The sequence below is a fragment of the Suncus etruscus genome, chromosome 13 (genome assembly GCF_024139225.1).
Source record: "Suncus etruscus isolate mSunEtr1 chromosome 13, mSunEtr1.pri.cur, whole genome shotgun sequence".
Lineage (NCBI taxonomy): Eukaryota > Metazoa > Chordata > Mammalia > Eulipotyphla > Soricidae > Suncus > Suncus etruscus.
This window is the reverse complement of record NC_064860.1, coordinates 50,178,485-50,200,059: the sequence shown is the minus strand read 5'-3', so window position 1 is coordinate 50,200,059 and position 21,575 is coordinate 50,178,485. Positions and strand designations below refer to the sequence as shown.

At 33.8% G+C, this 21,575-nt stretch overlaps 1 pseudogene; it reads left to right on the top strand.

The window, feature by feature from the left end:
• LOC126025824 (mitotic spindle assembly checkpoint protein MAD2A-like) overlaps positions 1–21,093 on the top strand; it is a 44,789-nt pseudogene extending 23,696 nt beyond the window's left edge.
• The last annotated feature ends 482 nt before the right edge of the window (positions 21,094–21,575 follow it).

The window sequence follows — 21,575 nt, the reverse complement described above, 5'->3', positions numbered from 1 at the left end:
GAGCCTCTGAAAGAGTAAATTTTCTGGACCCTTTTCAACCCACTCCCAAGAGGTTCAGGAGACAGGACAGGAGACAAACACCCACAGGAGCACTCACAGTTTCTGGCCGTCGGGCTCCACTGGGCAGGCATAGATTTTCCCAGCCTGAAGTCAAAAACAGGGAACCTGCTTTCTGAGAGATACTGCTTATAGCTGGTTTTCACGTTTGGAAGGAGTTCCTTGGCATTCCAGGCCGTGAATGAACCTCTGGGATAGCGAATTTTTTGGGCCCTTTTTGGCCCACTCCTAAGAGGTTCAGAAGACAGAACAGGAATCAAACACAGAGAAGCAACACTCACAGTTTCTCCCTGATATCACTTTTTGAATAGATTTTATTGGCCATAGAATGTGCTGAAGGAAAACAAAATAGACTAATGAACATTCACTGTTCATTAGAATTATATCACTGAAAAATTAATGGCTTTTATTTTCTGACACATATATGGCTACAGAATATTCTAATAGTTAAAAATTTGTCAAATATCATTTAAATTTGATGCAAATTCACCTGGCCTTTGCTTTACTTTGGTCCTATCCTTTTCCCCTATCTTTACATTCGCTATACACTTATCTCTGCATTGGGGGAGTGAGATGAGTCTTCCTAGTTATTCCCATTGTGTGTCCTGTTTATATGGGAGCTGTTAAGTACCTGGACCTTAGTCTGAACAATTGCATCTACATTAGCTATGTTCTATTTCTGGACTCAGAAGAATCTATGAAAAGTGAGACCTGGCATTCTTATCAACATACAGAGGGTAATTGTATTAAAAATTGGAACAGGTGGGAGAGATGTTGCCACCTATGGGGCAATCTTTGATGAGTAATAGACAAGCAAACAGCAGATTAAGACTCTGACTTGCTCGTTCAGGGAAACAATTCTGAGGAAAGAAATATTCTTCTGGGAGCCAGAGCAGTGGCACAAGATGTAGGGTGTTTGCCTTGCAAGTGCTAACTTGGAAGGACCACAGTTCTATCCACTGGCGTCCCATGTGGTCCCTCAAGCCAGGAGTGATTTCTGAGTGCATAGCCAGGAGTAAACCCTGAGTGTCACCGGTGTGGCATCAAGACAAAACAAACAAACAAACAAAAAGAAATATGACTCTGGAGATGCTCTTCATTTGTAAGCAATTTTATATTTTTTAAAGTTATTTCCAAGTTAACTACTTTTCTCCTTTTATGTATTTTCCTTTCTCTTTGCTTTATTTTTTTCATGTAGTCATTCATGTACCACTGAGCCTTCAATCACATACTCCCTAACATTAGTGTTTGAGCTCTATGTATGTTAGGTTTTGAAATTGTCTTTTATCTAGTTTTCATTTTCTGCAGTTTCTTGATGACAACATTATTTTCAGATACTGTGTTTCCTTGTTCATGCTGTTGACTCAAAAATATAGCATGATATACCAGACTCATGTCATGTCATATATAAAACAAGGAAAACATATTAGTATATAAATATTTATTTCCTTCATAAAAATCAAAATATAACATTTGTACACACTTCTTACAGTTTTGATCAGCATGCCTTCAATGATTATGGTTTTACAATGAGAATGCCTCTACATTGAGAAAATAGAAACAGAGCATCTTTTCTTTTAAAAATAAACTCTTTATTTTCAAAACGTGGCCATAACTATTCTGTTTAATTTTCCTTACTTGAAAATTAGCTAATTTATCTGCTTTTACTTAGACATTTGAATGCTGGGAGAATATTTTTTGACAGATAGAATTCTAAAACATTAAAACTCCTGTATTCTGGTTGGCATGAGGAAAGGGCTACTCATTTATTCAGGAAGTTATAATGCTACACTAAAATGTCACAAAATGATAAAATCTCCCCTATTTTAAACTTTTGGGAGAATAAAGAAGACTCAGAGAAATCAAATTATTTTTCCAGGCTAAAATACTGTAAATCTAGTAACTCAAAATTCAGATACCTATGATAAAACTTTTTTTAATCCACATCAATATTTCTTTTAATCAATCTTACCCCCAATAGCTTGCTGCCTTTTATGATTCATAGTATTACTGTCTTCTTGAATAAAATAATAGTTTAAATTTTTCCTTTCTATGAATATTTTTCTCTTATGTCAGATGAAAATGGACACATTTTCATTTGCATAGGTAAATTCTCTGAGAGCAAAGAAGTCATTTAAAAGTCCGTTTATTTCCTCAGGTTATGGATATTGTGAAGACCCTCCAAGAAGATATGATAAAGAATTGTGCAACAGCTGAAGAAGAAATCTTATTCCTTCTAGGGCAATCACATCAAGATGTCTTAATTAGCTAGTTAATATCTTAATCAGCTAAAGATACTAATACTAAATACTTAAATTCTGTAAAAGTTTTGTGACTGTATCTAACATATTTAAAATTATTTTAAATCAACTCATCATGATACAGAGTTTTTCATAGTTGATAGTTGAGTGTCAATCATACGATGTTCCAACACCCTTCATTCACATCATCAGTGTTCATTTCCCGCCATCAATTTCTACATTTTTTCCTCCAGTCCCCCCAGCATGCTTCTTAAGCAAATACTTTTCTTCTTTTTATCTCTTTTTTTGGGGGAGGATCACACCCAGCATTGTTACTCCTTGCTCTACATTCAGAAATCGCTCTTGGTGCCTCAGGGGACCATCTGGGATGCCTGGATTCAAATCACTGTCCTTCTTCATGTAAGGTAAACGTCCTACCTTTACGCTATCTCCCTGCCCCAATTGTCTCTCTCTTTTTTTTTAACTTCTTTTTTCCTTTAGGCACCCTGGTTTGCAATATTGATACCGAGCTGGTTCCTTTCAGGTCACAATGATCTCTAATATCTTTTTATCTATGAATATATTTTTTTATCTTGTATTCATTTTTATATATAAAAATACTAACTCTAATTGCTAATATTACTTGTGATTATGTACTGCTTTCTTGCAACTTTTAGAAAACTGATAAAGGTAGTATATATTTGAACTATGTGAATCTAAGGCATGCTCTTTTCCACATAAGGAAAAAAAGTATAACTTTTGTCTATGAACTACTAACAGATTCTTGTTAACTAGACTCTGTTGATAACATACAAAAAGTGAATTGATTTTTTTAACTAATTGAAAGTGATCATGAACCAGGGTTTTATTTTCTTGATATATTAATTAAATAAGCTATGAAAATAAAGGACATTAAGGATTAATATTGATGTGAAGTGGATGCAGAGTCAGGTGAGGGGGTGTTGTGATAGGGAAAGAAGACAGGCATCTGCAGATTATTGAACAGAATCTGAATATAAATGAACAGCTACAGTTAAAATCTGGACTGTTTAAGGGTCAACTGTATTGTCAAATGCCTTGGAAGTATGCTATTTTAAGAGTTACTGCATTATATGCACATTGAAGGTATTTGAAGTCAAATTTGTTTAATATTTTACAAAAAGTTTATTAGAGTGGGAAAACAAAATCTAATGAATTAAATACTAGTGGTTTTACTTAAATATTATTTGGATATAAAACATGCAGATATTAAATCATGATGTATTTATTGTGTAAACACCAGTTTCTCCTGATCACAGTAACAATAAGAAATGTCAACAAAAAATGTACAAGTAAAATGAGTGGGATCCACTCAAGTAAAGTACAGGTCTATAAAAAGTACAAATAAAGGTGAACCATGTCTTAGCATCTTTTTTGTGGCCCTTGACAATTTTGACCTTTAACATTTCTCAAAATAGGTGACATTGATTAACAGGTCATCATTGTCTCCTTCATATCCTTTTCCTTTCTGAGAGAGACTTCGTAAAAGTTTTACAGCATCTTTTATGCATAACTCATGGGCTCATCTTCCACTGTAAAAATCTATTTCTGGGAGCACTGATTTATAAAAGCAGTTACAGTATGATAATGTCAGAATGAATGCTTTACCACTTTCTTTAATTGTAGGGATTATTCTAAAACTTAGCATGAATTCAGTTATGGTCATATTTAGAATTATGTTGCTTCTGAACAAAGAAACCAAAATAACCTCAACTAATTTCAAGATTAGCTTTGCAAGATAAATTGAAAAGAGAGGCTACTAGATAGAAAGAATCATTATATCTAGATTTATGACCAGTATAAGATTTAGTACATATTTCTACTTTCTGGTTATATCCTCCAAGTTTTACTTTACTCCCAACAGTTAACTTGTTAAGTTTTTTTTTTATTTTTCAATTGGTTTACAAATTTGTAATTTTCTGCTTCCAATATTTCCAAAGGCAACAATTCTGGCTTGAATACCTTGGTCACAACTTTTATTTGTAGGAGTTCCCTATATAAATGCCTTTATTATTTCTTCATGATCTGTTTGCTACTCAGTAAAAGATATACTCCTACAAAGTAGTTCCTTAGTAAGAAATACTTTCTAGCAAGAACTTTCAAATACAATTATCTTCTAAATTTTATCCACATGCAAGTATACATTTGAAACTGGGTTAAGCCATGTTATCTTGCTTTAGACTTCCTTGTTCCACAGAGATTTTGTTCATTGCAAAATTTTACAGAATATCTTAGAGCTAAGTTTCTTTCTATCCAAAGTCAAAGTAAAAAGTAAATTTCTTATTAAATTCTGGAGCTAATTTTAAATAGTCCTAATATTGATTTAGTATAATAGTACACCTACATGTGCAATTAGAAGTTAAAAAAAGATGTAAAACTTATCAAACATGTTAATGACAATCTTTATAGATCTATGATTCACTATTTCTACCTATATGCAGATTAAATAATATTGGAACACTATCAGTACAAAAATGTGCTGCATTTTTTTCTATTTAAATGTGGATACTTTTATATTCTCTCAATTTTAATTATATCTTTCCTACTCTTTCTCTTGTAAGTATATGTCACTAAACTTGAGTTCCATCATTTTTTGTTTTAATTTTTTTTCTTTTATAAATTTGATTGATTGATTGATTGATCTTTGAGCCATCCCCAGAGGTGCTCAGGGGCCACTCCTGGCTCTGCACTCAGAAATCGCCCCTCGTAGGCTGGTGGACAACATAGGATGCTGGAAATTGAACCAGTCTCTCCTTGCTTAGCCGCATGAAAAACGCCCTACAACTATGCTATCTCACAGGTCCCTAATTTTCTTAAATTTCTTTGGGGGGTATTTTTCTTTTTTGAGGGGGCACCCGGTGGTGCTCAGGGGTTACTCCTGGCTATCTGCTCAGAAATAGCTCCTGGCAGGCACGAGTGACCATATGAGACGCCAGGATTCGAACCAACCACCTTAGGTTCTGGGTCGGCTGCTTGCAAGGCAAACACCACAGTGCTATCTCTCCGGCTCCCTGGGGGTCTTTTCCATCTGTCTCTTTCTGTCTCTCTCTCTCTCTTTCTTCCTTCTTTTCTTTCTCTCTTTCTCTCTCTCTGTCTCTCTCTCTCTTTCTTCCTTCCTTTCTTTCTTCCTTCCTTCCTTCCTTCCTTCCTTCCTTCCTTCCTTCCTTCCTTTCTTTCTTTCTTTCTTTCTTTCTTTCTTTCTTTCTTTCTTTCTTTCTTTCTTTCTTTCTTTCTTTCTTTCTTTCTTTCTTCTTTCTTTCTTTCTTTCTTTCTTTCTTTCTTCTTTCTTTCTTTCTTTCTTTCTTTCTTTCTTTCTTTCTTTCTTTCTTTCTTTCTTTCTTTCTTTCTTTCTTTCTTTCTTTCTTTCTTTCTTTCTTTCTTTCTTTCTTTCTTTCTTTCTTTCTTTCTTTCTTTCTTTCTTTCTTTCTTTCTTTCTTTCTTTCTTTCTTTCTTTCTTTCTTTCTTTCTTTCTTTCTTTCTTTCTTTCTTTCTTTCTTTCTTTCTTTCTTTCTTTCTTTCTTTCTTTCTTTCTTTCTTTCTTTCTTTCTTTCTTCTTCCCTTTCTTCTTCCCTTTCTTCTTTCTCTTTTTTCCTCCTCCAACCCCCTCTTCTCTCTCTTTTTTCAGTCTCTTCCTCTTTCTGCCTCCCTCCCTTCTTCAATAGGAAGTTTAACACTGGGGATAGTGTAGGTGGGTGGGAGGTAGAATAGATCAAGTAAGGGAACTTTGTGACAATGATAGAAGGAGGTAGTCACTCTAGACTAAAATTAATTCCTGAAAAGAAGTAAAGTGATATCTGTGAAGCCCAATCAGTAACAATATTATCAACTACAAGACCTAAAAATGTAGGGGAGGGAAAGATATAAGAAAAAGTTTTCTGACAACAAGGTGCTATGAGAAGTGGCAGAGAAATTGGGGATATTGGGGGAGGGAAGTGAACACTAATAAAAGGATTTAGGTTGGAACATTGTATGCATGAAACTCAAGAATAAATTCATAATTCATGGTGATACAATTTTTAAGTGACTGGCTTTATGACAAGAACCAATAATACTATTTTAAATCAAATTATTACACGTATTATATATAAGGTTATATATATATAAGGTTACGTATTTGATTCTTTTAACAAGGCTATATTCTGTGTTTGCTATTCCTTTTCCTAAAGCTAATTTTCTAAATATCAATTCACAATTTATAAATTTTTGCCACACATTCTTTTTTTAATTTTTTTAATAGAAATTGCCTCAGATGATTTATAACTGAGTTTTATTATTACTTCAATTTACATCTTGGAGGTGAGAATTAGGAACACTGGGAATCATTTTTATATGAATTTAGAATCGCATTTAGGGGGGTGAAGAGAAATATTCCTGCCAACATTCCATTAGTTTCCTTCTTGTTAAACATGAAGATTTTGATGTGTTAATCATGTGTAAGGCTCTGTGTTGAGGAGTGCCAACAACAGTTACAGTATTCTCTTATAATGTATTTTTCCATAAAACTACATTATTGATTCATTTAAGTAACTGAGTTAGAGAAAGTATTAAAAATCTTGTTCTCCATCTGTAGAAGGACAGAAAAATGTGTCATAACATAAGCTATTTAGTTTTTATATCTTGAGCAAACTGTCACTGTAATCAAGATAGCATCTTTTGGCTATTGATATAAAACTTTCCTGATTAGATACAGAAATGGTGACCATCAAATTAAGAAATAAACATTCTACTTAATTAAACATTATGTTTAATTATATGTATATATATACTATATATATACACATATATATGTATACATATATATACACACATATATATATTTCTAAAGGAAAATACTAGAGGTTGCCTCATTAATTTTAATATATATATACTAATAACTCTCAGTAAGTTCCCATTATAGCACTGAACAATAGTATCCCTCTTGATTCTATTTTTAAGCTTATGGTATATGGTTTAGGATAGTAGCTAATGGTTAAATATTAAAGTAGATTAAAATAAACATCTATTTTTGAGACTTTATTTACTTATAATTAAATAACAACATGACTTGATCATGAAAAGTATGAATAATTTTGTAATATCAATCCTATACATTATATTTATAGAATTAAAATTATAACAATAAAACCTGATATTTGTCCCTTTAATAAAACAGAAAAGGTGACTAAAGAAGCTAAGGGTAAGTCAGTGATATTTTTCTCAAAAGTGCTTCCCAGATCAATGTTGGGCTTTACTTGAGATGTCCATGCTCTTTTACTTCCTTCTTCCATTGTTTCTCTCAACTTTTACTCCCAAAGAATAATCTGTTAGTATGTAATCAGAGCTTGCTTTAATTCCTTCTTTTAGAAAATTTAATATAAGACAGTACTAGGAGGGGCCTCAGAAGTTGTTTCTAGGACAAGGTTCTGGAATTGAATATTACAGTTTTTCTAATTTTCCCACTGTTGGATATTTTATTCTCTGAAGTGATGTACTAACAGTCATAACTTGTACAGTTAAATAGAAAAAGGGAGAACTTGATATAATTCATTGGGTGTTTGAGATATAACAGTAGTTAGGAAACTGTTGTTAAATTTATTGTAATATTATGTAATCAGTAATCATTATTTGAAACTTAAAAATACCAAGCTCAAGAGATCAAATATAAAGGCAGAAGATATGTAGATCTCAGTGCTGTTAAAGGTTGTAAAATGACCAGTTAATAACCAAACATAAGTAGCAGGGCATCAGAAATTAAAGAATAGTAGTTCATCAAATCTCTGCCAAAGTATAGAATCTAATAAGGAAAAACTGGATTTTTGTTTGTTTGTTTATGTTTTGTGAACACATCTGGTGATGCTCAGGGGTTACTCCTGGCTATGCTCTCAGAAATGGCTCCTGGCTTGGAGGACCATATGGGTCACTGGGGATTGAACTGAATGCAGTCCATCCTAGGCTAGCGCTCCCAAGGCAGATGTATTGCACCACCACTCTGACCCGGAAAAAGTGGATTTTAAGAAACTTGATATTCTAGGTTCTCTTGAATCCATTAAGCACAAACAAATACCCATCTTTATTCTACTTTTTGTTTGAAGTCCACCCATAGCCCTTCACATGCTTGATTTACAAGACAATGTTAGTCCTCTTTAGGGCTAGTATAAATTCTTGGTTTCTTATTCCCCACATTCCCTAAAACCAGGAAATTAGTAAGACAATAAACTTAAATAGTAAGCAAAATTAAAGCTCAGTGGTAAAGACAGTTTCTTTAGTAAAATGAATGAACTGTTTCTGGTGAGACATTATTCTGTAAATGAGAGTGTGAATTTTTCTGTTTCTTTTTTAAATGATAAAAAAAATAAAATTAGAAATAGTTCACAAGTGATATCACAAAAATTTTCCAAGTCTTACATTTTTTTCTTGGTCAAAAAGAATTTTTAATTGGCTTTACTTCATATAGTGTCATCATCATTGGTCAGCCATGTTGATGACATCATGTTGATAAGTAGGGGTTCCAGAGAGATAGCACAGTAGGTAGGGTATTTGCCTTGTATGTAGTTGACCAGAGTTTGATTGCATATGGTTCTTCAACCTACTAGGATGATTCTTGAGCTAGGAATAAGAACTGAGCACCATATTGACCCCTCTGCAAAAAATAAATAAAATACTAATCCCTGATATGTAGAATTTACACACACCAAAAGAGAGAGCCTACTCCAGTGGTGTTTTTAAACTCTATTTTTCTGGGACTACTCAGGACATCTCTCTCATAGTCAAGGAATATTTACTGAACTTTGTATCTCCTTCCACTAAAAAAGAAGCACTATTGATAGATTTCTTCAAGTCCATATTTAAAATAATGACTTCTACCTACAATTAAATAATATATGGAAGGTCAAGAATTAAAAAAGTAGATGAACAATAAAGTTGGTTGCCACTGTAGATAGTTCTACCCAAAGCATCAGATGACTAAGTAAACTACATGATTCTAGAGTATTTGTGGTTTATAACAAAACAAAACTACATCTTGTAGAGTTTTCTATAAACTCCAAAAAAAAAAAATCCTTGCAATAGAAATTCTTCATGTCCCAGAATAAGGTCATGACATCGGTGACAGGAAATTATAAGGCATTAGAGAAGTAGTTACTAAAAACACTAGATTTAGACTACACAGCTCTGGTATTCCAAGTGAACTTCTGACCAGAGCATTCAATAGGAGCTGTTGTTTTCAGGACATTTCAGTCATGAGTCTGGGATGACTGATGAAGAGCTGATGATTACATTTTAATATTTTCTTCATAACTCAGTAATTGCTATAAGTAGGCAATATTACAGGCCTTAGTGAGAAATAGTCTTGTTTTCAAACAAAAAGTACATCAAAGATTTATGGAAAGAACTTACAGCAAGGAAAAGTAATTATTCCTAAACCAATTATTCATATTAGATCATTATTGATATTGGGTATTATAGACATAATTATTAGGTAGAATTATTAATAGATATAATTATTCACATTAGATAATTCCTAAACCAATTATTTATATTCTATTCGTTAAAATTCCTGACTAAATTTTGTTGATCTTTCATCAGTCTTTTTTATTATTTTACCAAACAAATGAAGACAAAGTTATAGAGCATTTTCTTTATCCAAAAATGTCCTCAGTATCCTCTGAGAATAATTTTAGATAAGAAAGAATAATCAAGCTGCATCTACTCTCCCTTCCCATTAGGTAAGTCAAAATATTGACTTATAAAAATAAAAGTGACTCATTGTGATTCATGACTCTAAAACTTAATATTAATATTTAGCTTTCACAATTTACTGTGAATATTAATGATTTTATAGGTAATTGAACTATCCTAGCGGGTCACAGACTAATATACACAATTATATATATACATATATCATATTTGTCTGATTTTCTGTGCATTGAAAGTTTTCCTGATCCATGAGTCATGTCACTGCATATTATCAAGGTATTTACAAAAGGAATAATCAAGTCTTTCACGGAGACTAAAAGTTTGCCTTTATCATCTCATTTTGGGTTTTCTCAAAGACATCTAAATGAATCTAAGGAGCACAGACACTTGAGTGAAAGGACCATGGAAACTGTGGGATATTAAGCAACAAATGTGAAGCTTCAAGCTGTAGTAGTGTTTCAATTGTATTATGTAATGGTCACATTACATACTTCATGTTCATACTTGGTCCATTGAGCTCTGCTTATTTAATTTATTCTTAGTTATAAAAGGAAAAAAGTAAATTAAATCAGTAAATGGGCCATTAAAATCAAAAGTGGAAGAGTGCCTTTATTATTTGTTTAATTTGCTAATTAGATCATATAGCCCATTTAAATGTTTAAGATAGAAAGGAAAAGGAAACTGCACACTGAATTTTAATGAAATGGCCTATTAATTTACTTATTTATTCATTTTGGAAGAAACTGGCTTGAATTTAATGGCTCTTACCATTGAGATAGAACAATAAATCTCCAAAACTTAGAAGAGTATAATGCTTATTGTGCTTATTCAGACTGCTTCTAGAATGTATTTTCTTCATTGCTTCATAGTTAATTCTACATTTTAATTATATCTATTTTAGGAAAAGTATGTGTACCTCTCATTTGATAAGGGTTTTTATGCATTTTAGTAATTAATTAACATATAATTAGGAACATATAGAATACATTTTATTTATATATTTTTGCTAAGAGAATAAAATATTTCTTAGTATATGCTTTAATTGAGCAAACTCTGTCCTATCTCGTCTATTCCTTTTTCATAGTCATTTTATTGAATCATTACCAAAATCATTTGCTTATTTACCTTGCATGACTTTATTTACACTGCAACAACATCATTCATTGTAGCCAACACCTTATGATTCAATGAATTTAAAACATTTGCTCTTTGTCCCTTTACAGAAAAGTTGCAATGACTCCTACATAATCTACTGTTTTATATGGAGTTACAAACATCCCAAGCTGTTTAATTGATTATACTCTCAGGAGAACTCACACATGTTAATCACATATTTTATTTCCTTTTTTTTCATAAATTAAAACCATTGTAGTATTTTATTTAATCTATTGAAGTATTTTATATGAATCATTTAAAATAATTATATTGCATTTATTGATTACATATTATGTATACAGATGAAATACAGTACAATATATTAATGTAAGTAACATTTTTATAATTTGTAGGGTAGCTATTTCAATTAACATAAATAAATAAATAAGACATACATTGTATAAATGAATTGTTTATGGATTAGGCTTGGCAGTCACAGAGGACCACTGTATAGGAAGTCACATATACACATATACACGTCTACATATACACTGATTTTAGAGACCTATTATAATGTTATCCTTCAAATCTAGGGCATTCCATTTTTTTTCCTTAGAAATAGTCAAGAATTAAGAACATTTTTTGGATGATGTTAAAAGATATATATGTATAACTACAGAGGCAGGGGCTCAGAAGACCCAACATGCCAGGACTTCTTATTCTCTTCGACTGGTATTTTGGGGGGACTGGGTAGGACAGCTAGCCATAGGACCCCTGGGCTGACCACTTATTCCAGGGGACTGAGATCCCCCCACGCAAGACTGATCTTCAGGGCCAGGCCTGGTAAATCAGGCCCTGAGGGGAGGGTGTGGGAGAGAAACTCCTCCCCAATGCATACACAAACTACAGAGGCAGGGGCTGGGCTCAACATGCCAGCATTTCTGATTCTCTTCGACTGGTATGTTGGGGGCTCTGGGCAGGACAGCTAGCCATAGGACCCCTGGGCTGACCACTTAGTCCAGGGGACTGGTCTTCAGGACCAGGCCTGGTAAATCGGGCTCTGGGGGAGAGGGGGAAGGAGAGAAACTCCTCTCATATGCATACTGAACCCCATTCAGGGGTTCTTTTCTTACTAGTATTCATTTTCAAAATCGCTCAGGCACATTTGGAAAAATACTATACATACAAATAAATTCTTATCTAATAGAGATTGGAACACACAAATCTTGTAGTGCAATGAGACCTTACACTTTGAACATTGATATAATGACCTGGCACAGGCCTCAGAAGAATGGGCATCCTCCATTCACCCCTGAGCCAGGGAAGCTATCTATGAATCATCCAAGGTTTTTTATAACAACACCTGGAATCAATCCTCTACCAGGGAAGACCCTACCACTGCTCTGACATCGACCTGCTCAAAAGAGACTTCCCTTAGCACTAAGAAGACTTAACAACAACGACCTGCTTACAGGACAGGGCTCTCTGCATTGCCCTTTAATTGTGAGATGAAATGAGAGGACACTCAGCACCATTCTGACTGCAATATAGGATATGCAGATTCCAGGATCTTTAATACAGAAACATGATACCAACAACAGACACTGTGTGAAAAATAAAACTGTATTGGCACTATAGACAATAACTTGGATTGGAAAAACTAGTTTGCCTGGAGCCTAGAGTTGGTCTTATGCCAGAAAACTTCAGGGGTAAGGTCTCCTTGTATTTAGGCCAAGGCTTTTCCTTCCCATGTCCCTCATATATTGGTGGGTCTATGCAAACAATAATTGCCACTCTAACACCGTTTTTAATGTACTCCTTAGACTCTAATCTTTAAGAAAAACAACCCACTTAAACTTCTGAGGTTAACTTATACTAATATGCATGTGCATAGAAATGTAAAAAAGTACTTTGCCTTCAATGTTTAAGGAGTTACATAAGTTTTATGGCTTTCCATTGCTTTGTGTGCTGCTAAGAAATATTATGTATTACAATCTGGGGACTTGAGGGACAAAGTAATTGTAATGGGTTCTATTTTATTTTTCTTAATGTTCTTTGGTTGAAAGTTCAAAGTTAAGATATCAGCAAGGGGACTTCTGGGTGATTGTCCTTCCACTGTAACTTTACCTTGTCCTCTTTCTTTGCATCTTTGTTCTTATAATAAAAATAAAAATTAAAAAAATAAATAAGACATATTTCCTAGAAATTATCTTTTAATGTGGAACCTCTGAAAACTGATCAGAAATGTGATCTGTGTGAATTATATTTATGAGTGTGTGTTTTATGTGTTTTTCTATTCTTTTGGCACTAAACATAAACTAAATACTTTGCATGATGATGATGAAAAATTTTTTAAACATTTTTGATTGGATGGTATGAGTCTTTGGGATTAGAAAACCTATTTTAGCCAGAGACAATTGTTTAGAATTGAAGATTGTGGTGTTGGGTGATTTTCAGAGGGTGCACAAGAATTTTAGATTCCAAGAAAAAACATAACTGGGTAAGTCAACCAGTTCTGTGGGTGGGTCTTGTATCCAGGAATTTTGCCCGTCTGCATGAGGTCAGGATTCTGGGAGGTCTGTCTATGCAAGAAAAGAAAGCCAACCAGAAGGTTGAGTAGGCATGAACTGGGTCCGTGGGTGGCATATGGAAAGTCAAAGCAAAATTATATACTTACACATTGGTTTCCCATCACATGAATAGGCTATCAACACAGTAATGCAGTTCAGAGGGAGCAGACTACTGGGTGGAGTGGCAACCATTTGGATTTCAAATGAAACATCAAAATTCTTAATATGACCCATGAAACAGTGAGAGAATAATGGCAAAATAAGGACTGATGGCAGGCAAAACTATTTTAAACCCAAGCAACAGAGATATTTCAATGAAACAGTGCCTATTTCGATGTCTTACAATTACAACTACTTAAAAATCTCCACTTTTCTAGGTTTCTCTATGAGATACTCCTCTCAAAATACAACATATAGATTTGACTAGTCCACAATTTGAAGTAGGTCTGATGATGGAGAAAAAGTATGGTCTCATATATAAAAGATTCCTTTGAGTTTCATAGTACACAGCCTAGTCTATTCTCTTGGGAATGAAGGAGAGCCCTAGAAGGATTGTCATACAAATTTCAAAATATATTTACTAAACTAAGATGTTGTAGTCAAAGGTCTTATCATGGGATTTTTCCAAAAATAAAAAGACTAACCTCCTCCAGTGTCAGATATTATAAAATCTCCATAAAAGACTATAATTGGGTAATTTGATTCATATGTCTATATTATAGCTTTTAATTTCTGCTTACTGCATGTATTTCATATCAGATATTGACTTTAGGGTTTCTAACACCAGCATGGCAACCCTCAATTTTCCTAGGAATTGAAAAACATGTTCTCTGTTTTCAATTAATCTGCTTTAGTGACTCAACAGGAAAGGTGAAAATCCTTTCCACATGTAAAATGATGATCCTGCTATTTTTTTTACAGCATTTTGTTTTCTTCCCCAAAATCTATTAAGCTGGAGGTATGTCCAATAGCATATCAATGGGGAATCATGTGGAATACATGTTCCAGGAATAATTATGATGATTGCCAATTAAATACTCTTGAAAATATTATATAAACTTGTGTTGTTATGGGAAATGGCAAGGGAATATTATGAACTCTAGATTTTAATTCTCAGTTCTAAATTTACATTCTCGCACACACATATAAACATCTGGGATTATTATGATTTATCTACTACTGGTATATTATTGACATATAAACTCATACATTAAATTGGAATAAAAGCTTTTAAATATTTATATCGGTGTTAATAATAGTCCTGAAATGATCAGGAATTACTCTGGCTCTGTACTCAAGGATTAGTACTAATAGGACAAGCTATATGCAAAACAAACATCTCAATCCCTCTAGTATTTTTCTTGTCCCTAGCCTTCATTGAGAAAGTCATACTTCTTTTATTTATTTGATTTTATTTTGAAGTCACAACTGGTGCTGCTCTGAAGTTACTCCTGAATCAGTGCTGAGGTGATGTTCAGGTGGTGCTTTAGGGTTACACCTAGGAATCTGCTGTGTAAAACCTTTTTATAGCCTTTAAACTATCTCCCTAGCCAGGCACACTATTTTAAATGCTGCAAAGAAATAACTTTAGGTTAATGAAATTTAAGTATAGACATAGTTTGTTAAATAATAATCTAAGTAATTATATATAATTGAATTGTACATCCTTTCTAAAGATGATGATCTTGAACATAATGATTGACATTCCACTGACTATAAAAATAGATATGTGATTTAATTAACTAGTAAGTCATTGGACATTATAAGATAAAATGCAAAACATGATAGGCTAAAAATGAAAAGAAAAAGTCAAGTTAGCTTAGAAGACTTTTACTTCCAGCAGAGTTAGATGACTTTTTCTTCCAATAGAGACATTAATAAACATTTATAAATTTTAAATTAAATTTTAAAAAATGTCAAGGAAATTAAGAAGAAAAAGATCATTTTTATTTTTTTGCTTTTTGTGCCACACCCAGTGACGCTAAGGGGTTATTCCTGTCTATGCACTCAGAAACCACTCCTAGCTTGGGGGACCATATGGGACATCTGGGGATCGATCCTAAGCTAGCACAGGCAAAACAGATGCCTTACCCCTTGCACCATCCCTCCAGCCCCTAAAAATACTTTTTTTAAGGATTGGATTTGACATTAGGAATATATCTCAAAAAATTTGAAATCCTAAACTCAATTTTAGCAAGAAATCCATATTAATTTGAGGTTATTTGGTAATTCTAATTCACTAACTACTTAATGTGCATTAATATTAAGTCAGTACATAAGGGACTAGTGAAAAGCATAGGTTTTAACCCAATCTTGTAATCTATATTTGCAGTCAATTGATTTCTAAAATGGTTTCAGATTTTATACAAGGAAATACGTAAAAGATTTTATTAAGTTATTCAAAATGAATGAGAAAATGTAACTACTACATAAACTATGATTTAGTAGTTGACCAGAATTTATTTTGTTGTTTTTCATCTTTATGTAAATTAAAAATGTGATAATGAATCTTAACTGAAATGTCAAGTACATAATAAAGAGTGATGAATTTGACAAAATATGTGGACATAATGTGTAGTGAATTGCTTTTGGAAACTCTAAAATAGAATTCCAATGAGATAAGATATCTTCAGTAATTGATGTGCTCATAATTACCATATAAGTGTTTCTCTCCTAGTTAAGGTATCTGCAAAATTAAACTGAAAATCAGAAAATTGGTTAGTAAATACAGTTACAAAAGCAAAGGCATTTGGTTATTTAATGAAACAGACAAAAACTGTGTATGGGCCTATGTATATTTGTGTGTGTGCAGTGAGTGGTTTGGGCGCACCTGGAAGAACTCCAGACTCACCCCTGGCTCTGTACTTAGGCATCACTCTTGGCAGGGCTCTACCCAAAATCAAACTTGGGTTGACTGTGTGCAAAACAAACACTTAACCCATTGTACTTTCACTTGGGCTTCTAATTTCTGTCTTATCAAGGACTTATAGAAATTGGACATTCAATCTGGAAAAATGTAGTCTTTTATATAGTCTGGGGTATTAGACTAATTGTCTTTTTTATTACCAAGAGATGATTTTATAAAGTATTTTATTGGCAAGTTTAGGAGACTACTAAGACATACAGATTAATATTCATAAAGAAAGTAACCTATGATCAACTTATAATAAGCACAAGAATTTTGGGAAGGCATGTCTTAATTACCAGGTCCTCTCTTCCCATCACCACTTGACCTCCCAGGGAAAAACGGGAATGTTATTCTTAACAGAAACTGCCAGGCTGTAGTCAGTGGAAAGGTGCTTTTATGAGTATGAAAAAAGGTTATATTCCACCTCTGCCTTTCTTTCTTAACCCTCTGTTTCTGGTTTATAAAATAACTTAACAGGGTTGCTGAGAAGATTAAACATACTAATGTCATATGGCAAGCACTCAATAAAAATATTATGATTTTTTTTTTTTTTGCCCTGAGAAGCCAGTCATGTTTTTTTTTTTTTTTTTTATAAGAACGGTGGTTGCGAAATCCATATCCCTTAGATGAACATGTGGGGAATGTGGGCAGTCGTAAGTATAGACCTGAAATCATTCAGAGGGAAACATTCTTTCCACTGTGGAGCTCTGGCAGGAATGGCTGCTGGGGTGGCAGCAGGAGTTGTAGTCATAACACAAGTCGTGAGAGCAACAAGATTGACCTGGCACTGAGGAGTAGTTGACAGCAGAGTGAATGAAAACTCATTTCAAGCTTCCAGAGAGCATCCAGAGGGAAAGCCTGGGTGGTTCTCAATCTCATATAGGAGTGTTTGGAGAATGAAGGATGGTGGTAAGATGTTAGATTCAGAATCTGAGTAGTTCAATAGCAGCTATTAGACTTTGGAGAAATTATTTATTATTTCAAAATCAAGCTTTTTTTTATAAAAATTATACATATTTATACCTGAATGTATTTGACCTGAATCTTGGACATCACATATGAATTGAATTAGTGATCATATTTAAAATGTGTGGCTTTTTTTAAATCTTGTCTTTTAAGGATCTATCTGTTTTGTTTGGGTGCTTGAAACAAAAACCAAAGTAATATGAATTTGTTGTTCATACTTAAGATGATTGAGTTTCTATATTCAAAGCATCCATTATCAAAATGCCAATAAATTCCATCTTAAAACATTTTGAATAAAAAATCTTTTTCTCTCAATTTATGAAATAATATCATTTATTTTCATGGAGCTGAGGCAAGCTAGTAAGTTTAAAAATATCTGCCCTCATCTATTTAGATAACAGAGCACAGAAACAGAGAGTACCAAAATATTTCAAGACCGTGGTTATTGTTTGGTTGTTGTCTTTATTGCTGTGATGCTTTTCGGGTTCTTTTGTTTGCTTTTTTAATAGTTTTTATGTTTTTGTTTCTTTTTCCCTTTTTTCTTAAATTGATATGTATAACCTCTAGAAGAATTCCTCCCGTTTCTTTCTTATTTGACTTTTACCCCCCCTCTTTTCAATTTCTTTTTCTTTTTTCTCTTTCTTTTTGTTTCCCTCCAAACAGAACCACGTAACTTGAACCATCTTGTTCTGCCTTATAAACTGAGGGGAAAATAATGGAGGGTACCAAGACCAAACAGTTGTATGTACATTGAGTAGAAATAAAAAATGATCATATTTAAACACCAAATCCAAAGCCAACAACAACAGAATCAAAGCCCAATCTATAACAAGCTAGAGACAGAGGGGACCACTTATACTAGCAGCTGGGGGTCAAAGGAGGGAGATATGGGATGCATGCTGGGAACGGGGGTGGAGGGAGGACATCACTGGTGGTGGGTATGCCCCTGATTCAATGTCCCTATGTACCTAAAATATTGCTGTTGAAGATTTGTAATTCACTTTGGTCAAAATAAAAATTATCTAATTAAAAATTGAAGAATGTGATTACTGGTTGCTGTTACAAATCTTATGTTTGCACAATGTACTTGATGGATAATAGCAGAAATGTATTGAGCATGTTAAAGACATGGTTGGGATGGGGCCAGAGAGATAGCACAATGGTAGTGTGTTTGCCTGGCATGCAGCCAACCCAGGACAAATAGTGAATTAAATCCCAGTATCCCATATGGACCCCCTTGCCTTCCAGGAGCGTATTTTGAGAGCAGAGCCAGGTGTAAGCCCTGAGCACCGAAGGGTCTGACTCCAAAACAACAAACAAACAAAAGACATGATTAGGGAAGGATGTCAAGATGGTGGCCTATTATTATTATTATTATTATTATTATTATTATTATTATTATTCAGAGATAAAGAGAACATAATTCATTGTTCAGGGGAAGAGAATATTTTACTGTGTATTTGTCTGCATGTCTTTCTAACTGAAGTCACCAAGAAATAAAAGCATAACATTAAAATCTTGACACAAATTGCAGCAAGAATTTTTCCTTCTCTGCCTCTGTTTCTAGATTTAATTAGTTGATTATTGAATATTTGGCTTCTCTAAAGAACAAATTAATCTTTAGACTATAAATGACAAATATGCCTTAAGATAATGCTATCCAGAAAAGGAATGCTGAATTTGCTAAAATAATTGTTTCAATATGTGTCTTTGATTGTAATAATCATTATTTCAGTTCATTTCGTGGAACATAGGACATGAAATTTAAATAAACTGAAGTAACTTGATAAATTGTTGTTGTTTGTATTTTCATCTCAGCTTATTCTTTGAATTTACTGTGTAAAAACACTGCCTATAAACCTCAGGGAGCTAAAGAGAAATTATTTGTATTCTGTTCACTCTTTTAGCCATTTAGAATCAGTGACATAAAAAGTAATACCAAATTTAAATTTCCCAAACTAGGCTGATCAGTCTTCTCTCTGCCTAAAAAGGCAAATAGAGTGACTGAGAACAAAAACCATCTACTTTAGTACTGCAAGGGAAGTGATTAAACTAGAAAGGTGTGAAAGAAGGTCCCATAAGGCAATGTGGTGGCATATAAACAACAGAGCAGTTTCTGAGTTCAGGTAGCTTTTTTTCAAACCAGGAATCTCCTGGTTACAATGCATTCATGTCATGGTAATAACATACCATATCTCAATAACTTCAGTTCTCAAAAAAGGCAGTGATAGTAATAGAATCTACCCTAATGCTTGGCGATATTAAATAAATTACTAAATGGCATGCACTTAAATGTAGTTAGCTCTACATAAGTGTTGTCATTATTATGGAAAAGCAGTCATTTGTGCTCATGTTTTCCTTATATATTCCCTGTGAACTAATTTTCTGACACTATTATTCTAAGATTACAGTATTGACTATTGTCTCCTTCCCATCTTGTGTACATTTGTAAGGATGCATATTCATCTTGGCTGCCAGCCCTAACATCTGATTTTAATGGTTAAGGAAACAAAGATGTAATTTTGAGATGATGACTTTCTTTTTTTTTTTTGACATTTTTATAAATTAGATATATAAGAACTAGTAACTTCTGAATCAAATTATGAAAACTAATATGTTTAGAAAAAAATAGCTAAATATATTAAAATACGGTTATTTCTGAGATAATCCTTTTAACTGTGTCCTTCACCTAAAGTAATAGTATGGAATGTGAAGGCTAATTTAATTTTTCTAGCCTGAATTACTGTACTGTTTTAAATATAGTTTAATCATGGCTTGTTAAAGACATCTGTGGTGTAATGGAAAGTTGATTGGTTTTGAAATGAAATAATGTTTTCCAAATTGTTGTCTGTATGAAACAGGTCTTGCATGATGTTTACTAGTGATTTTTGAAACGAAGATTTTTTTTTTGGCCAAATAATTAGAAAAATGCCAAATTAGTAGATCTGAATTCAGAATTCAGCTCTGTGTCAACAACAAATATAAATTTGAAGGATGCACAAGTTTTCTGAATTTGATTTGTAACAAACCAAAAAAAAAAAACAAACAAACCACAGAGTAGCATCTTTGTTTTAGTTTTAGTTTTTGGTAAAGAAAACAGGATAACTTACAAGAAAATACCTGAAAATTGTACCCTTTGTTGAAATAACCAGTCTTTCTTCTATTCAGGATAATTCTTCTCTGCTGGTGCTTATCAACACTGGATGGAAACAGTGTTTGGAATGAAGCTCCTTTTGAATTAGTCCCTTAGCCTACCAGTTCTCCACCCCAACTGGTGGTCTTTGGTTTCTCAATAAAGATCAGGGTCACAGGAAGAAGCTGCTTGCAGTTTTGGTTTTCCGTAACTGAGCTATCTACTTGTTGGCCTTGTAGGAGAGAAAAATTTGCAGTGTAAAATGCTGAACCTGTATTATCTCCTTAGCCGTGTGTGGATTATTTCCTGTGTCTGCGTTTGCTTTCAGACTTGTGTCTCCTTAATCCTCTGGAATTGGGGCATGAAACTTTCATTCCATCTGGTGCCCAAACTGGAACCCAAGGACCCTAGAAGACCCCAACCATGGTGAGTTATTTGAACCTCTGGTGATTTATTACCATGAACTCTTTGAACTGGACTGAGTGTGCAGTGCCCTTTACCGGAACATTGGTGCACATGGCCCCTGTTCTGAATGTGGCAGAGACTTTCTCAGGAGGGACAGAAGCAGGCAATGAAGAAAAGAGAGCTGAAGACTCTGAACAATGTCCCAGAGGCTGATGCCCACCACCTTTCTTCTACCAAAGGTGCTTTGTGTGAGGACCTATGTCTCTAACCTGCAGGTCACTGATGGCATAGAAGCCAAAGAGAAAGCTGGATTGGAGGGAGAACAGCAGCAGGAAGATGAGTGAGTCCCCCACCAGCCGGATTCTAGCCCGGGTACTGAAGACCTTTTTGTCTCAAATGATTCAGCAGACTGCCACAGAAGGTGAAGATGGAGGAAAAGATGAAGAATCCAAGCCCAGCCGAAGCCCAACTGGAGTGAAAATGCTTTC